Below are 14,813 nucleotides of genomic sequence, written 5' to 3' on the forward strand. Positions count from 1 at the left end.
AGATAGATAGATAGATAGATAGATAGATAGATAGATAGATAGATAGATAGATAGATAATAGATAGATAAAAACAAAATAGAAAAAAAAGAGGAGGCTGGAAGGGAAAGACAGATTTGAAAAGCACAAAACTATAAATAAAAGTTTCCTATGTTCAGAAAAGCAAGAAGGCATTTTACTAGCAAGAACAAGATGTGTGAAAAGCCATGCAGTTTTGGTGACCAATAAGACTGATAATGTCAGGCAATGGCACTATTCACTCTACTTTTCTAGGTCTGAAAATTTTCATGATTAAAAGGTTTTATTATGTGAGATATCTATTTTAGTAAAATCAACCCCCCCCCCCGTTCTCTGCAACTTGCATAAAAAAGGTTTAAGAAATTTACAATTCATCAAAACAGTTCCCCAAATAAGAATAAAGTAACTTATGCTCAAATTAAGGGAAAAAAAAAGCCTGGCAGTGATGGCTCATGCCTTTGATCCCAGTACTCAGGAGGCAGAGGCAGGCAAAACTGCCTTTTTTCCCTTGAACTTCTTAGATTCATCTTATTATTTTTTACATACGGTGTTTTGTCTGCACGGATGTGTGTATATCATGTACATGTTTGGTGCTTAAGGAGGTTAGAAGAGGGTGTCAGATCTCTTGGGACTAGAGTTATACATGGTCACGAGATTCCATGTGGGTGCTGGAAATTGAACCCAGGTCTTCTGCAAGAGCAATAAGTACTCTTAACCTCAGGCCATCTCTCCAGGCCCCCCAAAAGAATAACCTTTCTTTTGTAACAGGGTCCTGCTATGTAGCCCAGGCTAGCCTTCCTTGAATTCACAGCCATGCTACTACCTTAGCCTTCAGAGTGCTAGGATTACAGGCGTGCACCACCACACCAGTGCTGGGGGTCAAACACAGCTCTGAGCATGCTAGGCAAGCACTCTACCAATTAAACCATATCCCAGCCTGAGCTCTCATTTTTTTCTCTGTTTTTTTTTTTTCTTTGTTTTGTTTGTTTGTTTGTTTGTTTTTAAGACAGGGTTTCTCTATGTACCATTGCCTGGCCCAAACTCTCATTTTTAAAATGTCATGACCTTCAATCCCTGCACTCAGGAGCCAAAGGCAGGCAGATTTCTGAGTTCAAGGCCAGCCTGGTCTACAGAGTGAGTTCCAGGACAGTCAGGGATATACAGAGAAACTCTGTCTCAGAAAAAAAACAAACAAAACAAAAACAAAGTCATGCCTCAAGCCGGGCATGGGTGGCTCATGCTTGTAATCCCAGCACACAGGAGGATCAGGAGTTCAAGGCCAGCCTGGGCTACCTTAAGACTTGTCCTAAAAAAAAAAAAAAAACAAACAAACAAACAAAAAAAAAAAAAAAAACCCAAAGTCTTGATTCAGGAAGAGTGGGAGAAGCTGGACGGGGAAATGAGATGTGTGGTTTCTGTCTCAGCTAACTGACCTGAAATAACTTATCTAACCCTTACCAGACCTCAGTATTTCCACATATAACCTGAAGCTACTAATCAATTATTATTCATTTCCAATGCCACCCTTTGGGGGTTCCACCAATGACTTAGATTTCAAATCCCCGCAGGGGAAAGGGAGAGGATTCAAAAGTAAAGGAAAGTGATTGGGGCTCTGTCTTTGCCAAAGTAAAACTACTCTGCCATCAGCGGAGTGATAAGATCACTCACTGCAGTTCCTGGCACTCTCGAGCAGCAGGGGACTGCCCTGAGCAAACCACACTCTACAGTTCGGCTCAGACGCTTCGCAGGCTGCTCTTTCCATCTGTAAACTGAAAACACCTCTTTACTCTAAACCTTCTGGTGGGAGGGAAGCCAAGGACAGTTCAAGAATTTGCGGTGAATTCTACCTGCCAGGAGAGGGATTTTAAAACTACGTTTCCAGAATCAGTCTAACCGGAGCCCAGCCGGACAGCTGTCAGCAACAGCAGCAAAAGGGCTCAGCCCCTTACCTGGAGACAGCTGCATCCTGAAGATTCTGCTCTAAATGATGCTGGCCACGAACTGCGGCTCTGGGGTGCTGGGAGTCCCGCGGATGACTTTCAAGTCCAGCCTGACAGAAGTCAGACCCTGTTCTAACACTATCCCCTCGGTCCTGGGCAGTTCATTCAGAGCTTAATTCTGTCCCCCAAGTCATGGTTATGTAAGTGTGGCTACATGGTTGTGCTGTGTCACTTGCTGTCCCCGCCCCCATCACAGAAGGGGCAGTGTAACCTGAGCTGCTGGGCTGTGGCCACCGAAAACACCAGACAACCCTGGGTAGCTTTCCAAAGGCCTTGCCTCTCACAGAAGAAAGGAGCCTACTCGGTTTGCTTTTCTTTTCTCAGTCCTGTTCACTCATACTGGGAAGACAGACTGGAAAGGCACAGTTTCTTTAGCTCCTGACTGAATACCAAAGGTCGGCATTTCGGTCTAGGGCAGGCTATCAAAGCCCAATCAACAAGTGCACAGGGCTGCTTGGGCCCAACTTAACCGGCTCACTTCCTGGCTGAAAAGAGCGTAAGGCCCAAGGATGAGAAATGCAGGGTCCTGTCTCCCATACAGGATCCTTTACAAACCCACCCACCCTCTCCTGCCATGCAAAGGCTTCTGGGAGATCACAAGACTGACTGAGAAGAGAAGGGACGGGAGAGATGGCTGGAGGGTTGGGTTAAGAGAGTGCATACCACCGCAGAGGACTTGAGTTCAATGTCCTGCACCCTTGTCAGGCAGCCAGCTGCCTGTAACTCTAGCTCCAGGGGATCTGATGCCTCCAGCCTCAGCAAGCACCTGAGCTCATGTGCACATACCTGAGTCCCCCCCCACACACACACACACAGAGAAAGAGAGAGAGAGAAAGAGAGAGGGAGAGAGAGAGACGCACACGTGCACACAAAGCATTTTTTTTTTAATTTAAAAAAAAAAGGGGAGGGGAGCCAGGTGTGGTTGCACACACCTCTAATCACAGCACTCTAGAGACAGAGGCAGACACAGATCTCTATGAGTTCAAGGCCAGCCTAGTCTATGTAGTAAGGTCCAGGACAGTCAGGGCTATGTAGAGAGAAAACTAAAAAACAAAATGAAAATACAACTTGGGGAAAGGTTTTTGTTTTTGTCTTTTAGAATGAAGGCTAAGGAATCTGAAGAACACTGGACAAATGAGACAACTGAAGAAAAAGGACAAATCATCTGTCCCAGGAAACAGAGTAAAATTGTTGGTATATCATCTATAAAATTTTATAAGTCTTCCTAAATGTTTCTTTCTGCTCTTCTCCAAAGAAATTTAACACTATTGATCTTCTAATAGTCCCAGTTCAATTAAAATTTAAAGCTGACTTTGGAGTTGGAGAATGGCTCTCTCCTTCTTTAAACTCAAGCATGTTGTTAAAAGGAAAATGCAAACTCCCTGTATCATGCCAGAATAAAAGAGCCATTTTCTGCCATGGGACAGGAGAAAAACCAAATTAATTAAGGGACTATTCTATTACTAATCTCAACTCTTTGATTCTATTCTGATTCTTTAAACTTCTCTTAAAGTATGAATTTTATATCAAAATTTACAAGATTAATATATATATATATACACACATTTTAAACTTTGTTAAGATATGAATGGTCATATAGAATACTAACTAATTCTAGAAAAAAGGCTTCAATTAGCTGCATATATATGTCTTTGTGTTCAAGTCTCTTATCAGTTTTCTGGAGGAAATCATGGCCAGGCCTAACATCAACTGAAGTCTCCAGGAAGAAGATGGGGCCCCACAACAACAACAATTTCACGTGGACAATAATAATATCTCTAAGCTGACAAACATCATATACAGATCAGCTTTGAACTACAAAGTAGAGCAATTTTGAGAGGGCTAACTGAGATGATCTAGTCTCAAAGACTACTTGAATAAGGACTTGAGATAAACCCTGAACTTTGGCATTATACACAGACTGGATAACAAAGGATATAGTTACCTTTCCTAGAATTTGACAATTAACCTAAAATTTTTCTTTTCAAGATAAAGATACCTTCGCCCATACCCAGCAGGAAGCAATTTTAAGAATATGATGCCCACATTCCCAAAGAGGTGGTGTGGGCGGGTGTTTTTTTGGTTTTTAATGGGTTTTGGGTCTGGGATAAGTTTCATTGTTTAGGGGGTTGGTTACTAGTTGTTGTCAAGGGTTAGGAAAAGGGCTAAGCAAAGGAGATTAGATTTAAGGTTCTTGTGTTTTTTTTAAAAAAAAAAGACAATTACTAGTTTTAAATACTTTACATTGGATTGGATTGTTTTATATTGTATACAAATTATATATACTGAAATTGATAGTTAGAAAATGCTATATGGGCTGGAGAGATGGCTCAGAGGTTAAGAACACTGCTTGTTCTTCCAAAGGTCCTGAGTTCAATTCCCAGCAACCACATGGTGGGCTCACAACCATCTGTAGTGAGATCTGGTGCCCTCTTCTGGCCTGCAGGGGTGTGTGCAGACAGAACACTGTATACATAATAAATAAATCTTTAAAAAAAAAAAGAAAAAGAAAATGCTATATGTATATTTCTAATTGTACTTATACCGTTCATTTAACAAGTAATGCGATTTTCTGATCCTTGAATTATTATTAGCAATTATTAGGATATAAAGAAATGAAAGTTAGTAGTTAGACATTATAATAGAACTTGTAGTCATATTAGGTATGTTTTCAAGATTGAGCAGATATATTTTAGATAGAACAGGTCATCTTCAAACCCTTCAGAGAGCTACAGAATATGGCATTCAAAATGTTTTAATAACTTAGAAAATTTTTCTTTTTGTTATGACTATGAGACATGTCGGCTCCTGGCAGTACCAATCTACTTCGAGAGAATGTGGGCATTGAAGAAACTGCATATGAAGTTAACTTTCATTGCTGCAAAAGTTAGCCACTGGACAACAAAGTATCCTCGAATCAACTGCTGACAAACAGGACAGACAGAACATGAAACAAAGGACTACTGATTCTTGCCAAAACAAGTGTGGTTATGGCTTTATCAAAAGGCATCTTCTGAGGCCAGGACAATATGGCACCATCCCTGAAGTGGCCTTCACAATCCGGAAAAGGCACAGTGCCCTTTTCTCCAAAGGCAGCCGAACAGGCAGTGGGCCGATGGCTTCTGATGTGCAATGGAACAGCAGCTGAAACAGTTATTCTTGAAGAGTAACTAAGCTCACTCCTCTCAATAGAATGACATTTAATAGAGGGCTGGGGAGAAGAACAGGATGCTGAGATGAAGCCATACACACATAGCCAAGAAGAATGGATAGCTGAATTCAAAAACCATCAACAATTTCCAGAATTTAAAATCCTGAATCATGACAGGACACTAGTGGAATTCAGGTGTTTCTGGTACATGGACTGCTCTCACCCAATGTGAGGTTGAACTGTTGACCTTGTGTACATCCTACTTCACAAATGAGTCTGTCAGATACACTAAGCCTATAGGCTGAAGATGATGCCCCAACACTGCAGAGAAACCTCAGGTGACTGTCCAGGCAGCTGGCTGTTTCTGTCAACTCACAATTTTTTGGAAGTTGTTTGCATGCACTTCCTGTTTTTATTTTTTATTAGGTAATAATTATTTCCTTCTTGGGTCTCTAAGGGAGTTGAAGATTAGTGAGTTATAGTTGAAGATTAGTTAGTTATAGTTGAAGATTAGTTAGGATAGAAAGTGAATTAGGTACATTTTGGACTTACCAAAATAGGATAGATAATGGAATTATTTTCTCTGAATTTGTCAAATACAAATGGACTAGACATTGTTTAGGTATTTATTACTTGTATATATGGTATATAGTTATTGTACTTTTGTATATATTTTTTCTTATGTTAGTTATAACCTTTTTCCTTTTTATTAAAATAGAAAAGGGGAAATATGGTGGCATTTGATTTGTACTAAAATGTGATTTGTATGTTAATAAATAAAGTTGTCCAGGGGTCAGAGTTAATAGCAAGCCATCACAGAAACTGGGCGGTGGTGGTGCACGCCTTTAATCCCAGCACTTGGTAGGCAGAACTTGGATAGATCTCTGTGTATTCAAGGATACAGCCAGCACTGGAGACACACGCCTTAAATCTCAATACCAAACATAGAAGATCTGGAGGTCTGTACAGACAGGAAGTGACGAGGCAGTCATGTGGTTGGGTTTACAACCAATGAGAAGGCAGAACAGAAAGTCTTTATAAAGACAGACACACAGGAAGTAGCTCTCTTTCGGAGAGGTAGGACCACCGCCAGAGGAAGGGTAAGGTTTTTAGCTACTGCTCTGACCTCTTGGCTTTCTTTGCATTGGTTCTGTGTTTCTTGTTGAATGAGACGGTTACTTCTGCAATACAAGGCAGCACAAGCCAACAGCAGCTGTCTCTTCTGACAGTTCTCCAGCCCAGCCCTTTCCTGAGCTCGGGCCACTGGGCAGTGCTCTGCTGCTCAGTGACAAACCACATTCCTAGTCTTGTTTGCATTTCATGCAGTGACGAAGTTCCTTATGGCCAGGAAGATTTGGCTTGTCCTGCTTCCAAGTAAGTGTATAAGATTATTTGATTTAGAACCAATTTTTTTTCTGCAGATTATTTATTATGTATAGTGTTCTGCCTGCAGGTATGCCTGCAGGTCAGGAGAGGGAGCCAGATCTCATTACAGATGGCTGTGAGCCACCATGTGGGTGTTGGGAATTGAACTCAGGACCTCTGGAAGAGAAGTCAGTGCTCTTAACCTCTGAACTATCTCTCCAACCACCTATAACCAATTTTTAAAAAGTATTGAATTGACTCAACATCAAAACAAGAATCCATAAAATAATGCCAAACGATGCAATTTTCAAACTAGAGCATCAAGTAGAACTATATCTTACCTGTGAGCCACTAATGAAGATGATAGCATTATTTTCCCAACTCTGGAGGCTCTTTTTAAAACTAGGCCAAGGAAACTATGAGCAAACTACTCAATTACTACCTCTTATGAGTGCTATTTGAGCTGGCTGAAAGTCTTAAGTCGGATAATTACATCTGTTGACACTGCTGTATTTTCCAGAATATCACTGTCCAACAGGAATATACTGCAAGACAAATAAGTAATTCTGGATTTTCTAGTGACCAAATTATTTAAATAAGAACAAAACACAGCCAGACATGATGATCCACACCTTTAATCCCAGGTAGAGACAGGTGGATCTCTGTGATTTCAAGGCTAGCTGGTCTACCTAGTGAGTTCCAGGACAGCCAAGGCTGCAAAAAAAAAGTTTAAAAAAAGAAACAAGTAAAATTATTTTTTTTTAGCCCAATATATCTAGGCTATTATTTCAAAACACAAGCAAGGACAAACAAGATGGGCTCAGAGAAAAAGCACTTGTCACCAATCCTAATGACTTGGGTTGGATCCCCAGGACCCACATAAGAGAAAGAACAGACTTGTGCAAGTTGTCCTCTCCTCCACACATGTGCCTAGCATGTGCATAAATGTATATTGATTGCACCTTTTTTTCACAATAACATTTTTCTCATACTAGTTCCTTGAAATCAACTGTGTTTTTTTTATGTTTATGACACAGCCCAATTTGGACTTGCTTCATTTAAAATACTCAAAGACTCACATGGGGGAAGCCCAGGCACATGCCTGTGATCCCAGATAAGGTGAGGCAGGGGCGTTGCTTGAGTCCTTGAGCTCATGGCTAACCCAGTCAACACAGCAAGACACCTCAAAATAAAACAAAATAAGAAAGGACAGGATATACAGACTGCATAGCTAAGACCAAAAAGTAAGACAGTTCTGATCTTGTCATTAGATCAGGAACACCACTGCCAACCAATGACCTGAGACCCCTGGGTGCATAGCATCCATTTTCGCACTCTATATGAGGGAAAGGGTGGAGAAATGTAAAACTCTTGAATATGAAACTGAAAATTTTAATTGTTCTTAGGATAAAAAAGAAAAATGGCACTCACAGTAAGAGGAAATTTACAGTCTCTATTTGACAGGTGATGTACAGGAGGCCCTGGAGGAAGCACAAGGCACTGCCCAGTAAAACCGACAGCTCAGCACTAAGAGTTTGAAAACACACCCACAAAACCCAAAGCAAAAGACAGAGGGAGTGACAAATGAAAAATGTATTAAGTATGTCTCAAGATGCGAGGAAGAAACCCAAGAGTGAGTGAGCGGCAGAATCCAAGCCTGCAGAGCAGGAGGCGGCACGTCAATCAAGTCCAGGGGGGCGTGAGCACAGTCCTTCTGAAGCACCACTAGATCGGCTTGTTCTGTCTGTCTGCGCAGGAAACCATGCAGAGCCAGGGGATGTGCTGATCAAAATGCGTAGAGCTCAGAGAGGTGGCGCATGCCTGCAATCCCAACACTTGGACACTGAGGCAGGGGACCCCGGTTGAGGCCAGCCTAGTCTGCGTATGAGACACCGTCTCAAAGAAAAGAAAGGAGACTTAAAGGCTGCAGAAGAAACTACAGAGGAAAAAGAAAGGTGGCCAGGCGGTGGTGGCGCACGCCTTTAATCCCAGTACTCAGGAGGCAGAGGCAGGAAGATCTCTGTGAGTTCGAGGCCAGCCTGGGCTACAGAGCGAGATCCTGGACAGGCACCAAAACTACACAGAGAAACCCTGTCTCAAAAAAAAAAAAAAAAAAAAAAAAAAAAAAAAACACAAAGAAGAAGACGACAAAGAAGAAAGGTGAAGAACATGGCCAAAGTACTTATTATTCATTTCTTACTAATCTGCTCCCTCATTACCCCTAACTCTCATAGACTGCCTTTGTCTTAGAAACACTGCTCCCTCATTACCCCTAACTCTCATAGACTGCCTTTGTCTTAGAAACACTCCGCTAGCTGTCACTTAAAATAAATGGGATACCTGGCCCCTGGGCACAGCACACACCTGCAAGCCCATGGCTGGGGAGGCGAAGACAGAAAACGGTGAGTTCAAGCCTAGCTTACATCGGCCAGCATGGACTACAATGAGAACGACGATGACGACCCAGGGAAGAAAAGCTGCGTCAGTTTCATCTAGAGACGACTGGACTTCCCAGTAGAGACAGAACTCTCCTCCCTGGGCACCCTTAGGCAGTGAAGCCGAACGATGAAACAGTGTGACTGGCCACTGTCTGTCATGGCCACTTTTTTGTGGCTCAGGGAACAAAACCACAAGATACAGAGAGAGCAGAGTCTATGTGAGGTAGAGTACCTGGAGAGGGATCTCAGCCATCGAGAACCATAATGGGTGACAAGAAGCCACCTTCTGCCACCATTTACTCTGACCTCCCAGAAGCTTGCCCCTGGAACAAGGGAAAACATGTGATGTCACCCAACACAATTAGAGCACAGGTCACAAGACAGCCACTGCTTCAAACCAATGTAATAACCAGTGACATCGGCCAAGGAGAAGTAATGTTGAGTCTGGGTTTCAGCAACAACTTCGGTGTGCTGAGGAAGATGGAATAAAATCTTAAATTTGGGTAGGATGCTCTTGATGGGATAGAGAGATCACAAATTTCCGTTCCTTTTTTAAAAGATTACTTACTCTTACGTTGGGACTGTTTTGCCTGAACGTTTGTATGTACACTACATGCAAGCCTAGTGCCTGCAGAAGTCAGAAGATGGGGTTGGTGTCCCTGAAACTGGACTTACAGATGGTTGTGAGCCACCTTGTGAATGTTGGGAACTGAACCCGGGTCCTCTGCAAGAGCAGCAAGTACTCCTGACCACGGAGCCCCCTCTCCAGCCCTCCCAGTTATTTAACTCTCTATTCGAAAACTCAGGAATTAAAAAAAAAAAATTTAAGCTGGGCATGATGGCACATGCCTGTAGTCCCAGCCCTTAGGAAGCAGAGGCAGGAGGATTATGAACTTGAAAAATGTATTTATTAGCTGTGATGGTTCGAATAAGAATGACTCTCCATAGGTTTGTATGTTGAAATATTTGTTCCCAAGTTGGTGGAACTGTTTGGACAGGATTAGAAGATGTAGAGGACAGGCTCTGACATTTCCAAAGACATGAGCCATCCCCTCACCCTCTCTCTCCTCATTTTTCAGCTGCTCCTGAGGCATGCCTTTGCTCCGCCATCATGGATGCCAGCCCTCTGAAACCATAAGCCCCAAATTAAATGTTGTCTTTTAAAGACTGCCTTGGTCAAGGTGTCTTTATCACAAGGCATTAGCATATCTTGACTATATAATAATAGGTTTCATTATGATTCTTCCATGTATGCATATAATACTTTTTAATACTTATTTCTTATTGGGGATGGGTGGGAATGTCTATGTGTAAAGATCAGAGGACAATTTGCAAGAGCTGGTTCCTTCCTCCCACCACGTAGATCTGGAGAATTGAACTCAGGTTGTCAGGTTTGATGACAAATGCCTTCATCCTCTGTGCCATCGTGCCAAACTCCATATAAGGTATTTTGATCACAGTGACACACCTTTATCCTTCTACTAGTCCACCTTCTACTTTCATGGTGTGTGTGTGTGTGTGTGTGTGTGTGTGTGTGTGTGTGTGTGTTCCAATGAGTTTCACTAGGGTTGCTTACAGGAGCATGGACCAGGGATTAAGGTATTATGGGTTAAAGGGTTAAGAGTTAAGGTACAGGGACTGGAGAGATGGCTCAGCGGTTAAGAGCACTGACTGCTCTTCCAGGTTATGAGTTCAGTTCCCAGCACCCACTAACTGTCTGTAACTACAAGATCTGACATCCTCACACATGCATACAGGCAGAACACCAATGCACATAAAATAAAAATAAGTAAGTTATTAAAAAAAAAGTTAAGATACATGGGCACCTTACCAGTGCCTATACCACTGAAGAAAATGTCTCTCTGAGTCACCCCTTCCTCAGTCACTACTAATCCTCAAAGGTAGAGAAGATAAAGAGCCTCTCCCAGATCCATGACATAGAGTTGACAGGAAGATTGAGAGTGTGACGCTAGCCTAGTGAAGTCCAAGTCAGACTAGGTTATATAATAACTGTCAAAAAAGTGAAAGAAAATAATAATACCAAGAAAACCTGAAATATAATACAAAGTCTAAACTTCCTAAACATGTAGGTGAGCAAAAAACTAACTACAAACAACCTGAAAAAATCCTATGCAAAATGAAATTGAGAAAAACTTTTCATATAAACTAGAAAATGCAATATCTAAGTCTAGCTCAAAAGTGACAAACAAACCAGGCATAGTGACCCATGCCTGTAATCCCAGCACCTGAGAGGGTGAGGTAAGAGGCATAAGATACTGCTTTAAAAAGGGCAAGGTTGTCGGGCAGTGGTGGCACACACCTTTAATCCCAGCACTCAGGAGGCAGAGCCAGGCGGACCTCTGTGAGTTCGAGGCCAGCCTGGGCTACAGAGCATGTTCCTGGACAGCCAGGACTATACAGGGAAATCCTGTCTCAAACCACCAAAAACAAACAAACATCATGACTAAAAGCAACATGAGGAGAAGAGGGTTTATTAACTCAGAGCTTACAGTCCATCATCAGGCGAAGCTCAAGGCAGGAAACTGGAGGGAGGAACTGAAGCAGAGGGCATAGAGGAACCCTGCTTACTGGCTCACTCAGCCTGCTTTCTTACACAACCCATCCCTCCCCTGGCAGGGGTGGCACTGTCCAGAGTGGGCTGGGCACCCCCACATCAACCATCAATCAAGAAAATACCCTATAGACTTGCCTTCAGGCAATCTGATGGAGGCATTTTCTCCATCAAGGTTTCTCTTCCCAGACGACCCTAACCTGTATCCAGTTGACAAAAAAAAAAAAAAAAAAACAATCAGGACACTGATGTAAGACTGCTAGACCTACTCTCCCTGATACTTCTCTATGTAAGTATTTAGGAATATTTCATATACAAATTCTATGTGCTTTTTTTGGGAGGGGGCAGGATCTCACTAACCATGGCTGGAACTCATAAAGATCCTCCTGTCTCTGTCTCCTGAGTTCTGGGATTAAAGGCATGCACCACCATATCGGTCCCCCTAAACCTTTTTAAAAGGTCAGACTCAGTCTAAGGAGGTAGCCCAGTGGTAGTTTGAGTACTTGCCTAGAATGTGCAAAGCCCTGGATTCCATCTCCAGTATTGAAAGAAGAATAATAAATGAATGAAAGAGACAGACTCAGCAGCCTTAAAATGAACACGTTGAAACAGCAAACTACAGCTCTTGAAGAGCCAGGAAAGAACAGAGATGACAGTAAACAAAGCAGTCACTATTCAAATGATCAATGTCAAGGAGCCCGTTTAGACACTCCGGGGCCAAGACAAGCCAGTGAGACTCAGAAAATTAATTGGCTCCTTAACGCAAAAGGTGTTACAAGGGAGTCTTACTTCCAGTTTCTTCTGATCAAGCCCTCACAGAGCAATTTATAAAATCAACCTGTCAGCATTAAGCGTTGGTTTGAAAGGATCACACAATAAGACGCTGACAGTGAATAGGAAGGTTTATGGCATCTTTTCGGAAAAGTCAGACAGAGACATAATCCTCTGAAAAATTAAGTCATACTTGAAAATTATATGGTTTTAAAACTTAGGGTGTATGACACAGAATAGAGTACAAGTCGTACTCAGTGGTTTTCCAAAGGGAGGGGAAAGAGAGACAGAGACAGAGAGAAAATGCAACCAACCCCAGCAGAGGCTAGGACACTAGACAATGCTGTTTTTAAGGGGAACTCTAAACTCTGATGCAACTGCCAGAGATTATGAATATCTGCTTGGCTCAATGGAATGAGGACTACTGTTCTTATGACTTCCACACACAAAAACAAACAGCCTCCCAACGTTCTTCCATCTGCACAAGAATGTGGAAAAATAAGAAACCCAGAAAGCTAAATAATTTGAGCTACTCTGTTCATGCGCACGACATTCTACAAAATTCCAGTGATTCTGTAATTCTGATACATGTCACTGCTCAGAAACAGATCTTAGAGGAGACTAAAATGACTAGCTGTGGTTATTATCTCCCAGAAGAATTTAAGGTCAGCAGCAGTCAATTATACTAATGTGTAAAAGGGAACAAGACGCTTAATATAGCAACATAAAACTTCCGACTCAGAAGAGACCTTAGCAATCTAGTTCAACGAACTCACCTTACCACTGAGGAAACTGATTCTAAGGTGTAATCACTTGTTAGTTAATAGTTAATAGTCTCAATCTCTAGATAGACTGCTGACCCTGGAGCGCGCTGGCAAACAAGTTTCTGATCTGTTATACACAGCAGGGATAGGAAAGGGGCATTTCAGGGGTGTTCCAATTGCCTGCCTTCCCAATCCTCACAGAGGAATAGAAGGCGGCACACACTGCTGCTGCTCCTTCATGGGGCACACCAACTGTTCAGAACAAGAGAAGGACACAGACAACTCAGAAGACTCGGAAACTCCCTCATTATTTGGGATGTGGGCTCCCCTCTTTAAATGGCTTTTTGTTTTTACTTGGCAAATGAGCAACTATACAGTTGCTGTGGGTCTTGAGAGCCAATGGAAAAAGGAACATTTCCAGATTGACAAGCAGACTGCAGAACGACGATTTCAAAAGAAGCCGTCAGTCTATTCAATGCGCTCCAAGTTCACCACGGTCTGGAGCAGTCAGCCTAGATGCCGTCAGTGGAAACTCAGAGTTGCTTTCATTTGGATTTTAGGTGCCGGGTTCAGTGTTGGTCACGGTTGTGTGTAGCTAACCTGCGATGCAGACACACAGCAAGTTCTACCAGACCTTAGAAAGAAAACTCCACCTTTAATTAAACCTTGAGAAAGACAACCGGCGAGCACACAAAAGGGCCTGCAAGCTGGCAGGACACAAGTTCTGACAGGAGGAGCGCAAGTTGCTTTTCCATTCGGAACATTGAAGTCCTTGTCAATCACAAGTTCCCCACTGACAACTGCTCATTAAAACATGCCCTTTCAGTCACGAAAGTCACTCCTACTCAAACTAACGCTGTAAACATGGCAGGAAGAAAGGTTCCATTTCTCAAGCCAGGAAACCTCATTGTCTCCCAGTACGACCGAAATGACAGAATGATACTGTTGGTTGAAAGGCGAAGGGGTGGGGGGAAGAGGAGCATTTACTGAGTTCACACCCATTGCTCCAGTTAATCTACATGCCCACGATCAAGCAGCTGTTATCCACAATTTATAGATGAAAGAACTGGGCTCCAAAGATTTGAATAAAGTCTTCCACAAAATAACAGAGCTGGAGTTTGCAGTCAAGAAGAGGATGGAGCTGGGCATGGTAGCACACACCTCCTAGGACTCCAGACCACAGCAGATCGACAGTTCAGAGATAATCCTTGGCTGTACACTGAGGATCTACCTTAAAGGGGGTGGGGGCTGCTGAAAAGGTTGAAGAGGCAGCTAAAGCACTGAAGAGCATTATTGCTCTTCCAGAAGACCCAAGCTTGGTTCCCAGCACTCACATCAGAGAACTCACAAACCACCTGTAATTCCACACGCTCGCACACATACTCACAAACACACACTTGTAAATAAATAAAAAAAAAAGTAAGCCAAATGTGGTGACACACGCCTTTAATCCCAGAACTTGGAAGGCAGAGGCAGGTGGATTTCTGTGACTTCAAGGCCAGCTTGGTCTATATAGGAAGTTCCAGCCAGCAAAGGCTATGCAATGAGACCTTGCCTCAAAAAATAAAGGGGCCGGGCGTGGTGGCGCACGCCTTTAATCCCAGCACTCGGGAGGCAGAGCAGGCGGATCTCTGTGAGTTCAAGGCCAGCCTGGGCTACAAGTGAGCTCCAGGAAAGGCGCAAAGCTACACAGAGAAACCCTGTCTCGAAAAAACAAAAAAATAAAAAATAAATAA

At 42.7% G+C, this 14,813-nt stretch overlaps 1 protein-coding gene across 17 annotated transcripts in view; it reads right to left on the bottom strand.

Moving 5' to 3' along the window:
* Clip1 (CAP-Gly domain containing linker protein 1) overlaps positions 1–14,813 on the bottom strand; it is a 119,107-nt gene that overhangs the window by 94,365 nt on the left and 9,929 nt on the right. Inside the window, exon 1 of one of the 17 annotated variants that reach the window (XM_037198713.1) lies at positions 1,966–2,311. The exons of the other annotated variants lie outside the window; for them this stretch is intronic. The gene's annotated coding sequence lies outside the window, so the exon portion shown is untranslated. Of the gene's footprint in view, positions 1–1,965; positions 2,312–14,813 lie in introns of those variants that run through there. 17 annotated transcript variants of the gene reach the window in all.

This window comes from Peromyscus leucopus, chromosome 23, assembly GCF_004664715.2.
Source record: "Peromyscus leucopus breed LL Stock chromosome 23, UCI_PerLeu_2.1, whole genome shotgun sequence".
Taxonomy (NCBI): Eukaryota; Metazoa; Chordata; class Mammalia; order Rodentia; family Cricetidae; genus Peromyscus; species Peromyscus leucopus.